This window comes from Podarcis bocagei, assembly GCF_964188305.1.
Source record: "Podarcis bocagei genome assembly, chromosome: 1".
In the NCBI taxonomy this organism is placed as follows: Eukaryota; Metazoa; Chordata; class Lepidosauria; order Squamata; family Lacertidae; genus Podarcis; species Podarcis bocagei.
In genome coordinates, this window is record NC_138125.1 from 56,570,659 (window position 1) to 56,583,083 (window position 12,425).

General features: G+C 39.5%; 1 protein-coding gene across 7 annotated transcripts in view; it reads left to right on the top strand.

Annotated features, from left to right (window-relative positions):
* Positions 1-12,425, top strand: part of LRRC4C (leucine rich repeat containing 4C) — a 635,825-nt gene that overhangs the window by 557,506 nt on the left and 65,894 nt on the right. The gene's annotated exons all lie outside the window — the stretch shown is intronic.

The window sequence follows — 12,425 nt, forward strand, 5'->3', positions numbered from 1 at the left end:
CAGAAGCGTTTTTGCTAGGGATTTTAGGACAAGACCTGCCAAGAAAAACAAAGAATTTTTTATGTATGCAACAACAGCAGCAGGAGTCTTGTTAGCACAAGGATGGAAGAATGAGGAAACCCCAACGAAAGAACAATGGCAAGAAAAACTGATGAGTTATGCGGAGTTGGCAAAGTTGACATATAAATTATCTGAGAAGGACAACCGTGACTTTTTACAAACTATCTAAAAAAAACCCACCAAAATGATTTGGGCTCCTTGGCAGGTTTTGAATAAACACCCACAAATTTATTAGCAGAATATATGACAGAGAAGGCAATGATATGTACAATTTTTAACATGCAGAGAATAAAATGAGCAAACAAATCAGAGAGGGGAGCTTAGGGGGTGGGGGAGGGAGGGAAGAGTGGGGAAAGGAGGGGAATGTAATGGGTTATTTTGATCTGTTTTGTTAAAATGGTTTAATAAAAATATATTTTTTAAAAAATAAAGTACTGTGGGTGTTTTCACTTGAAGCTAGGTAATATTCAGCTAGTCCTAGCACTAACTTCAATGGGACTTACTCCCATGTAAGTGCATATAGCAGGGGTAGAGCCAGCCCAGTACCCTACACAGGTTGCTGCACTCAGGCTCCCAGTTAACACTATGCTAGCTACCCCAGCATATAGAATTTCAATTTTATTTCTCAGGGTGCTTTTGGAAACATTTGACAAACTGGCTTGCCTTCTTCATATTTCATTAATGTGACTTTTAATACCTGCTAAAGGACAAGCATTACAGGCTGTGTGAGAAGGAGAGGAAAGGAAAGCTACTATCAAGATGGTGGTGGGGACCCTAAAGTAGAATATTAAAAGAGAAAGTTACTGTAAGTTTGTTTTTTGTTGGGGTTTTTTGCCTTCCATGGTTAGAAGTACAAAAAGCAGAGGATAAAATATGATATCACAGAAAATAGGAGCCTTTGATTCTCTCTCACCTCCGTTCCCACAGCCTGCTAAGAGACCCAGGAAGATAGTTATATCTATTTCCCCACCCAAAGTGAAAAGTGGAACAAAAATGCTGAACTTCATACAAATGATGATGGGGTGCAAATTGGCTGCAGCAACTCAGGAAAGAGAGCTTGAAGTCACCTTAGAATATCAGCTCAGTGTGTGGCATCAGGGGGGGCGGGGAAGGCGACTTTATTAGGAGAGGGACTGATTTTTTTTTAAAAAAGGAAGTAAGTTAATACTCCCATATAAATCTAGGACCACTTTAGAATACTGTGTGCAGTTCTTGCAGCTCAATTTCTTATTTTGTTTTGTTAAAGATACTGTAGATTTGGACAAAGAAAATGCATTAATTTATGGAACTCATTGCCACAAGCTGTGATCATAGTTGTTTGCTTTGAAATGTCTATTAACGGCTGCTAACTGCACTAGCTAAAAGTGAATCCTCCCTGTTCTGAGGAAGTGTACCTCGTACATATTACCAGATCCTAGAGACTAGAGCAGGAAATGTCTGCCTCCCCTGTTTCATACCTGTGTGACTTTCTTTGATCTCTGCTTACTGTAGAGTGCCAGCTGGCCTCTTGATCTGATGCAGCAAGGCAGTTCTTATCCCAGCAATAGCAACCTGCCTGTTAATTTGAAAAGTATGTATCACACTGTATTTCATGCAATGAGAAGGAGCATAAAAGATGCATGCAAACTGTCTGGGATGATGGAATTGAATGGCTCAAGCTACACGTCACATGAGAAGGCACAGGACTGCGGTGGGGAATCTGAGGCCCTGCAGGTGTTGTTGGACTCCGGTTCCTAAAGTCAGTGTAGCCAGTTGAAAAGAACAATGGGAGTTGTAGTCCAGTAACATCTGGGTGGAAACCTCCCCCACCCCCATGTCCTAGGATATGGCTGATGCTTCAGCAAAGCTCTTTTCTGTACCAGTAAGTCAACAGTGTGCAGGAGGAGGAGTGGAGGGTGGCTAGCTGAAATGCTTGCATAGATAGAAGGACTGGGCGTGAGATGTTGAATCCCACCCTATATATTCAGTGTGATTTTCAGCAAGTCAGTTACTGCCTGCCCTCCTGGAGCTGTCATCATCACCTCATAATGAATAGCTGGGACTCCCAGTTGTAGTTAAAGCTGGAGGAGAGATAATTACAGTGCCATGGCATTTCTCCAAGACTGCATGTGGCAGAAGAATCGAGGGCTATAGGCCTCTACTGTGTCTGTGGACTAGTATGGCTTGTAGCTCTTTGTTTCACTCTCCCTTTAGTGTGCATTTTCTTTGATATTTTTAATGTTTGGGGGCTTATTTATTTTTTATGTCCTCCATTTTGAGAACGCCTTTGAGTTGAGAGGTCTGAGCAGTCGTCAGTGAAAAGGCCCAGTGTTCAGTCCTATGTTTTAATGGTGAGGTGCTCCATTTACAAGCATTTGATAGGGAGAAAATATATGTCATCATCTTGAATCATCATCATCATCATCATTTGTTACATTTGTAGACTTCCCCACCCTTCTATAAAAGTTCTCAGAGCAGTGAGAACTTGGCAATAAAATACAAAATAAAACATCAGCAATGAAAAAACATGAAAACAACAACCAAGCCTCCTGCTGATTAATATTCTATTCTATTCTACCTTGTGGGGGTATTGTTTTTAACTATTTATTTTGTGCTTTTATCCTGTATTTTTATCTTGTGAATTGCCCTGTATATAAATCTAATAAAAAAATAAGAATAACCAGTGGCAGCAGAATGCATAGACACAAAACAACAAACAAAAGCACTGTCAGCACGACAGGTCAAATGGAACAGATGTATTTTCAGTAGGGGACAAAGGATGCCAGCAAGTAGAATAAACATACCTCCAACTGGGGGAAATTTCATCATTGGGGAGCCATGAACCCTTTCTGGGCCTCCAACATTTCTGCATGGCTAGAAATGGCTTCTTCGTGGCCCAACTCCATCTTGCCACATTTTGGAAAAAAATGTCAGGCTGTCTTCATGTAAAAACAGGCCATAAAGTCCCCTGCTATTTCAATGAGTGCTAAGGATTGCAGTCTTAATTTTATTTGAGAAATTTCATTTTAAAGTTCATTTCTGTGATGTTCTTTGTATTAGGAAGCAGGGCTGGAAACTGTTGTATGCTAACAATACACACTTTATTGTGCTTTAATACAAGTATGGGTCATTTTACTTAACCTTCCAGCTTGTTCTCTCCCACACACTCTCTTTGTACCCAGATTGGTGCCCAGAAAGAAGTGAATGCTGACGTAGGTTTCAAAGTACTGGAATAAAACATTCATTGTGGCTTCAGCTAAGAGTCTGACTGCTACATTCTGAACCAGTTGCAGTTTCCAGATGAGCCTACCATGCAGCCTTACATCAAACTCATTGCAGGAACCTAACCTTGACATTTTTGTAGGATAGTTCATGGTGACTAGGTTGTGTGTGCCTAAAGGATGACTTGGTTAGCACACTACCAGAGGTTTTTCTATATCAAATAATATGGGAGACAAGACAGAAGCATGCAGCTCCCTATGAGGAAAGGAGCAGAAATGCCCAAGACCATCACTTGAATCATCTCATCAGGTTGACTGAGCCATCTCAAAGTGGTGTCCCCAGTTACCAACCCTGGCAGGAGATCCAAAATAATACCATGCTTTATGGGCATGAAAAACCATACAGGGTGATTCAAACAATAGTTGGCCCGAGGCAGGTTCATTCCCCAAAGCAGGCTAAAAGCTTAACTGGAAGAGTTCCAGATCATCAGCGTCATCCAAGAATCCCTGGTGTTGAGCTGCCATGGTACACTTAAGGACCTTGCTTACAAATGAGTGTTGATAATTATGTAACATGTCGGGATTAGAGAACGTTTTTCAGAAGCAGTCTTACAACTGCAATTCCTAAGCCACCTGAAGACTATTTCTTCTCTTAAATAGGCAGACATGCTGGCTGGGACTGGTGGGAGTTGTGGTCAACAGAGGTAGGGGAAGGCTCTTTGAGCCAGGGATGACATGAATAAAGCATGCAAGGGAGTTGCCACAGTTCTATAACTTAAAATTCTTCAGCCAAGCCACTGTCACTGTTTGCTAGAAATCCCTTCAGAACCATCAGTTTCTGGGGGTGAACCAAACCAGTTGTCCAACACCCAAGTAGAGGCTTATTGACATTCTGATTCTGAAACTCGCAAGATAGTGAGTTGCCTAGAATTTGGCAAGGAGGTTGTTAGCATATCCCCCATTTAGTCATCAGTATCATTCTACTCAACAGAAAACACCAAATGAGGACTATGACCTACCACATGCATTGGATCTAAAACATAGTTCTTCAGGCCTGGATAGCTCAGTTGGTTAGACCATGGTGCTGAGAACACCAAGGTTGCAGGTTCAATCCCTGTATGGACCAGCTGCATATTCCTGCACTGCAGAGGGTTGGACTAGATGATCCCCAGGGTCCCTTCCAACTCTACAGTTCTATGATTCTAACCTTGGGTACCAGAGGTTGTTGGACTGCAAGTCGCATCTTGTTTCGTGGTCAGGAATGATGGAAGTTGCAGTCCAACAACATATGGAGACCCAAGGTTGAAGCAGGCTGGTTTAAAACAGCCTGGCACAACCCCCAGGTTGACATGGCAACAGCAGCAACTTATGAGGCAATTCACTGGTGAACTAACAGCTTCTGCCACTAAATCGGGGATGCGATTTCTCATTGCAAATCTATGTTCATGAGCTTGCTTTCAAGTATGGATTACTGGATGAGGACATTAGTGCAGAAACAGAGCTTCATTATGCACATTGTAGTTCTCTGTATTTTCTAACATGCCCCACACGTGAGATTCACTCAGCCCTGTTAAATTCAAGATGGGAAACTACAGTTGGATAGATTTTTGTTGCTTCAATCCCAAAATAACCTCTTTCTACCTCAATCCTTTATTATAGGTAACCATGCTATGATTGATTTCTTAAAAACAAATTAAACATACATGGATGCAACTCCTAAAATGAATACCTTGTGTAACTTTTTGAAATAAATGATATATTTAAATGTCCTGTTTATTTATTAGGGGAAAAATATATTATAGGATGCATCCCTTCTGTTTGTTAACTAGTTTGTGTTCATTTGGAAATGCATAGATTGGTGTCTTGATTTAATTCAGTGTATTGCTTTCTGTATTTTTCATCACAAGCCTATCTAAGCACACATAGATTAAATATGCATTCAATATTTACTATCTAAGAAAATCCTTAAAATAAAATATATCAAAGCAGAATAATAATCTCCTATGTCATCCAGGGACACTGAAACTTTATTGATCTACAAAATTAAATGAACACCCCAACCTTAAGTATACAGCTTGAAAGAAAATGGGATGGAAATAACTGTGATCTACTTTCAAGTGGGCTAAATATAATAATTAGCATAAGCGATGAAGTAGAGAGCTGGTGCTGACATAACATTTTGATGGATTTTCTCCTTGGTTTTCTGTGTGTCTGAAGCAGGGACACACAGCTGACTGCAGCAGCCACTTCTGTGACTAGAACAAAGGCATCTTGACATTTTTCTAGTCACAGAAAAAGGCAAGTAATATAGATTTGTCTGCATCACCCTAGGAGGTGGGGAGCATGTTGACTGTGATGATACTCCTCAAAAACAACAACGTGCTATTGACCAAGTGAAAAAACAAAACAAATGTTTTTAAAAAATTCTTTCTAGAGAAATAATATGAAAAAACGAACGAACGATAGAGTACAAATAAGTAGAATGGAAAGTTCACCATTTTAAAAAGTCAACTGCTCACTCATTCTTCTGCTACATGTTGCAACAAATGTACAGAGTACCTCAACTATTCAGGAAAAAAAGTTATACCAGTGGTAGACAACATGATGCCCTCCAGATGTTACTGGACTACAACTCCCATCATCTCCCAACAATGTCTAGAGTTAAAGGAGTTGCCCAACAACATCTGGAGAGCAGAATCTTGGCTGCCCCTGCCTTATACCAGGTCAAAAACAATATTAAATTCAATTGTCATGTTTTAATATACAGTGGTACCTCGGGTTACATACGCTTCAGGTTACATACGCTTCGGGTTACAGACTCCGCTAACCCAGAAATAGTGCTTTGGGTTAAGAACTTTGCTTCAGGATATGAACAGAAATCCTGCTCCAGCGGCGCGGCAGCAGCAGGAGGCCCCATTAGCTAAAGTGGTGCTTCAGCTTAAGAACAGTTTCAGGTTAAGTACGGACCTCTAGAATGAATTAAGTACTTAACCCGAGGTACCACTGTAACGGTTTAAGGCTGCAATCCAATACACAATGGAGCTCATGTTTGAGTAGGTGTGTATACGATTATGCAGATAGAGATATGAATATGAATGCTACAGGCTGCTTATAATACATTCTATATTTGTGTTCTATGGAGTTCTATAAAGTTATTCAGGCAGCCCAGATATATCCCTAGCAGTAAATACCACAGATTAAAGACAGAAGCCTTATTTCTCTTTACATTTCTCACATTCTACTTCCAAGGCATTACAGAGCTTAATGTTAGCGTGAAATAAAATGGAACTTTTGAGAGGGAAAAAGCTTGCAACAACTCAGAGCTGTTTTATTCTTTATGGAATTCCCCTACGGAGAACTCGTGAAAACCCTCTCCTATTTCCTGAGCCAATATTCATCAGATTGCTTGGAACATTTTGTAGATTCTTTCTTTCTTTCTTTCTTTCTTTCTTTCTTTCTTTCTTTCTTTCTTCTAAAATTATACAGTACCAAATGTACTTTTAAAACATATGTGCTTCAAACTGTCCTGTTTAAAATGTTTTGAGCTGGGTTTTTAAACTGCTGCTGTTTTTAGTTACTTTATTGTGTGTGTTTTTGTTTTGTTTTGTTTTTTAAAGGTTTTAATGATCTTTTGTAGACTGCCTCAGGAGGGCCTCAGAAAGGCAGCAGCACATAAGCAGTTTAAATAAATAAATAACCAACTTTCTGAAACATTTTACATCAATTGAAACATCTGAACTGCCATCAGTATATCAAATGTGGTTGGAATAGGTTTAGAATTTAAGGAGAAATAACCTCTGGCTGACTTTTGATGATACCCTGGGACTAGTGGTATAACAGATATTGACCCAAAAGTTCAAAATATGACTATTTAAGGACAATCAAGAGTAGAATAAACACATACATACACCATACAGATCCAGGTACATTCTTGATTTCTGGCAACTGAAAATATTCAAACCAACCTAACATCAAAGAGCAAGTACAGTCCAGAAGATTCATCTCCTGAAAGACAGAAGTGCATCGCCTTGGAAATAAAACTTATTGCACAGACTAGGCAAAGTGGGTGGTTGTTTTTTTTGTTTGTTTGTTTAGGATAGAGTAAAAGACCAGACAAACTGAGCTCTATGACTGTGAATCTAACTGCAGGGATGGTGGTGCTGTGCTGTACCAGTTCTTTATGATCAAATAGGCAAGACCACCAGGGCTACAGGTGAGAAAAATGGCATATCTGGTTAGACCCTTAGGGTATATCAGTACTATGTACAGTTTGCATCAGTGCTATGCCGAGAGTACAAATTGCCACCAGTAGAACTGGTGGGATTCACCTAATGAACCCAGTCAGTAGAAGCTCTTCACGAGAGTTTTCACTTGCACAATGAAGATTTACCCCCCTCTCCCCGCACCCCTGAAATTGGCTGGGGGGTGGGTGGGAGACCCCTACAACAGCTGAGGAGCAGAGGGGGAATTTTTCCATCTGGCAAGCTGATATGCTTGTGCAGATAGAACATTTGTACTACTTCACGGTTGAATTCCACCCTGATAATCTTGTGTGGAAACAGTGAATTTATTTGATTTGTCTACAAAGCTCAGACATTTTATACAAAATGCTCCAAAAACAAAACAGTGGTTGTACTATTTTGTTATCATGTAATCCAGAAAAGTAGGGCAGCTTTTGAATATACCGGGGGGGGGGGAATCTTTTGTGGCAGTTATTATGTGGACATGCTGGAAATGCTTGTTTGCATGTTGTTTTAAATAAGGATGAATTTGATGCTACTTAGATCAATGAGGTAATAGCTCTTGTCAGCCATATAGAAGATATATGATGCTGTGAAGCTTGTCCCTAAACCTCTGCCAATACATTATGACCTAAAACTTTCCCTCCTATTGTGTATATAAGATTCTAAGCAAACAGTGCTATTAACACTAATTGAATGATTGGATATGTGATGTTGGCAGGAATCCACAAGCAACTGTGCTGAGACCCCAGATTCATTTTATTTGCTGATCTTTATTAAGCCATAAAATGGGCCAAATCTCCAGAGCTGAAAAGGCTTAAACTGTACATTTAGAGCAGGCAAAACAATTTTGAGCTCGGCTGGCTTCTTGTAAATGAGATTTCTAACACAGATCACAGTGGACAGAAGTATCCCTATAAAAAGTGGGTTTAAAAAAGAAAAGTGGGGGGTGGAGGTGGAGAAGCCAGATGACCCTGAACTCTGTTAGCAATAATGAATGCAAAGTACATGAAAGCTGTGCTCTCCTTCAAGGTCACAAAGTGAAAACACCAATTACTTATTTAAATCTTGTTGCTAATGAGTACGATTAGAGTACTTTTTTTAACAGGGGAAAATGGTTGGGGCTCATATGCAAGTTAAGAGAAAAATCTCTTGTTTAGCTATCTCTTCTTTTTTAAAGTATAAATGATTTGCAGAATGCTGCCAAAGTACTCAGTTGCAATTAACCTTATAAACTCATGTTTCTGCAGAGATATGTTATGTTCCCAGAAATACAATTGCTTGACATAAAAGGGAGAGGATGTTTATGGGCATTTCCCCTGTTTTCTTTGAATGGGTTTTGGGAGATTTTCATTTTTCATATACTTTGGAGTCATATAGGCAAACACCCCAGGGCACTGTGATGCTGTTTGTCTGTTAAGCGTGAGCTGTATTAACTTTGTTGGGACTGATATATCCCTAATACATTGATAGACTAATGAGTTAGTTGGAATCACATTCAGCAGTGTGGCTGGGAAGTAAAGTGTTTGGCACAAAGACTCTCACCTGACTTTAGTGGGTGGGTGCTTTTAGCTAAGCTAATTTTACCTATGCTAATTTCATACCAGTAAAGATTCTGTCTCTGTTGACTACTTTGTAGCATCATTAATTGTTTTCCCAGCGCCACTATCCCACTTTTGGTCCTGCTAGTGTTTAGCTTTCGCTGGGTCAGGATTGCTCTGACACAATGATATTGTTGTGCATGACTTTATGAACATTTACTATCAATTTGGTTGTGATCCCATAGCTCTGTCCAGCAGGCGTATCTCAGGCTAGCATCGCATTGTTTGCCTCATTGATTTTTCTCAAACTAGCTGACAAGCAGCCTAATACAAAATGCCAAAAGAAAAGAACTGCACACATATATATTTAGTAGTGTGTGTGTATTAAACTCCCATCCTCTAGAACTCTATATAATCTATGCAGATGTTGTGTAAATCATTCATCCAAAGTTGAAGTATGCTACTGAATACAGTACTTATTGTACAGTAGTATTGGACAAAATGAATGCTGAAGTAGCAGTCATTGTGCCAGGATTTTGGCATGGTGGCTGGTTTGGGGTGTCTAGAAATGGGGTCAGTTTTTTTGTTTTTTAAAATTATTCTCCCCCCCCCCCTGATTTTGGTTGATTGATTAATTTATCCAGGGTAAATATGCTAGTCATGGTGGTTTACAGCATATATATATATATATATATATATATATATATATATATATATATTAAAATACAATGTAATTAGAGCACCACAAAACAAAACAAAACAAAACAGGCTCTCAGCAGCTGAAAAATAATAAAAATCTAGTCTATTAATCCAAAAATAAAAGCAGGAGTGGATAAGATGTTATGGAAAGGGACAATCCCTAAGGTATTCTGGACCTAAGCCATTTAGGACTTTAAAGCCATTTACAGCCTGATGCTGCCACAGTCAGATTCTGACAAATGCAGGACATTCTCCAATTTTAGTACAGTACAGCATTTAAAATCAAACGATGCTTATAGTCCTCGTAGCAATATTGCTAATACTGGTTTTGCTGGTGCCTGGCAAATGGACACATGAGCTTTTAGCCTAATAAAATTATATATCATACTCTTTCTGCATGATTCTGATTTTGACATCGTTCTAAGGATATATCGTTCAAAAGTTAATTGGAATCTTTCATAGTTATGTGAGTTCTGTATAAAAAAGCAATATAGTATAATGCCTGTGCTGAAATCAGCAATAGCATGCATTCATAACATGTTCATTTTATAAGCTTGCCTCTTTTCCTAGATTACTTGAAACTGACTTTCCCATGCATGAAACAGGCATTACATCTGTCTATATGTGGATCTTTCCAAAGTTATATATAGAGGTGACTCGGGGAGAGGCTTATGCCTGTACCAGTAGCTGCTTAATAACTTAGGAGGCAGGATGATGGCACTGTCTTGTCTAGTTACCTTCACTTCCCAATCCCCATATGAAGGCAAAGTGAAAAGAATGACACAAGATAATTAAGCATTTCAGTTTTCAAATGCTCTTTACTAGAAAAGCTAATTGCTTATTTCATAACCTTCAGTCCACCTCCCCCACCCGCCAAATGCCATTCACATATGGTCTTCTCCATAAGCTCATTTTCTATTTAAACGTGATCTTATTTATGAAAGTTAAAAGGAGAATTGATTAACCTTCTGTTGGCTTTCTCTGCCATCTCTGAGGTTTATACCCTTGATCTCCTTTGAAATATTCTAATAGCTCCCCCTCCCCAACAGTTTAGATCTGTCCTTCCTTGACTTGGGAACGCCATCATATTTGTGTCCAATTAAAAAGCTATCCGAGAACAGAGAAACACTTTGCTTAAATTTTATTGGTTTTCAGCAAAGCATTACAGTATATATCTATATCTATCTATCTATCTATCTATCTATCTATCTATCTATCTATCCATCCATCCATCCATCCATCCATAATTGCTGAGTGACCATCATTTGACATTCCCCCATTTCTACTGAAAAAACTGCATTTTTGTATCTGAGACTGCTATCCTATTCATGTTTATATACCTTTTCCTTCACATAGTACTTAATATTCTACCTTCCCCATTCATTGTATACTCTTATCTCAGATCCTTCTAAGTCCGTCTCATAGAAATAGTCCACACATTTTCTTACCTAGTGATTCCTTCTACATCTTGTTATTTTAAAGAGAAACTGAGCTATCTTTGGAGGGTTTTATCTTCAAAAAAGGAGAGCTTCCCTGTAAAACCACAGGGAGATTGTGCAGTTCCTTTCTTGCTGATCCAAATGAAAGCTAGACAAGGATTAGTAGGTTCATGATTTTGGCCCCTACAAATATCACAAGCAAAATATTGGCAGTTGAGAAGAGGAGCTAAATGGGCTGGCAGAGGAGTTTGCACTTTTGCACTGGAAAGGGAAACCTCAGGAGACACATTGACCAGAGGGTCAAACCTTCAGGAAAAAGCCCCTGTCCCTCAAGAGTCTGAAATCTTGTCTCATGGTCTCATTACCATCCTAGGAGTTTATCTCAGTGAAGACCTTACTTGGAAAATCAATACAACCCAGGTGGTTAAGAAAGCCCAACAAAGACTCCATCTCCTCAGAGTATTGCGAAAGAACGATGTCAATCAACATTTGATGATCTCCTTCTACCGGTCCACAATAGAAAGTGTCCTTTCATACTGCATCACAGTGTGGTACGCTGGTTTGACATCAACTGATAGGAAGTACCTACAGAGGGTGGTGTATACAGCACAAGATATTATGGGCTATCCTGTGAATCCACTGGATGACATTGCAGAAGAACGCTGCTTCAGGAGAGTGAGGAAAATTCTCAGGGATGATTCACACCCTGGCTGGCACTTTCTTGATCTCCTGCCCTCAGGCAGAAGATATACAAACATGATTAGTCCCACCAACAGGGTAAAGAACAGCTTCTATCTGTGGGCTGTTGGGCTGCTGAATGAAAAGATAACAACAGGGCAGCTGACTTTTGGATTTGGTGGGTGTGCGTCAGTAAACGAGGGGAATTAAGACTAAGAGAGCTGAGTGTGGGGTGCTCATGTAATCTCACTGTATACAAGTGACAATAAAATATTTAAATTTAAATTCAGTTTAATGGTGGAGACAGAAGTTGTGCTTGCATTTCCTATGTGCACCACTTATATCCTCTTGTGAGTCCTTGCCCCTCTTCCAATGTACAGCACTAAATGAGTTGTGAAGGATGCTGCCATCTGAATCCATCCTTTATTTGCTGAATGCATCATTAATTCCAAATGCACATCCCTTGCAGAATTAAGTGCTGCATGTGGTTCATTGGGAGACTCATCCTCCAGAAACTTGGTCTCTTCTTTTAAGTTTCATTTATTTCATTTCAGCTTTTTTCTGATT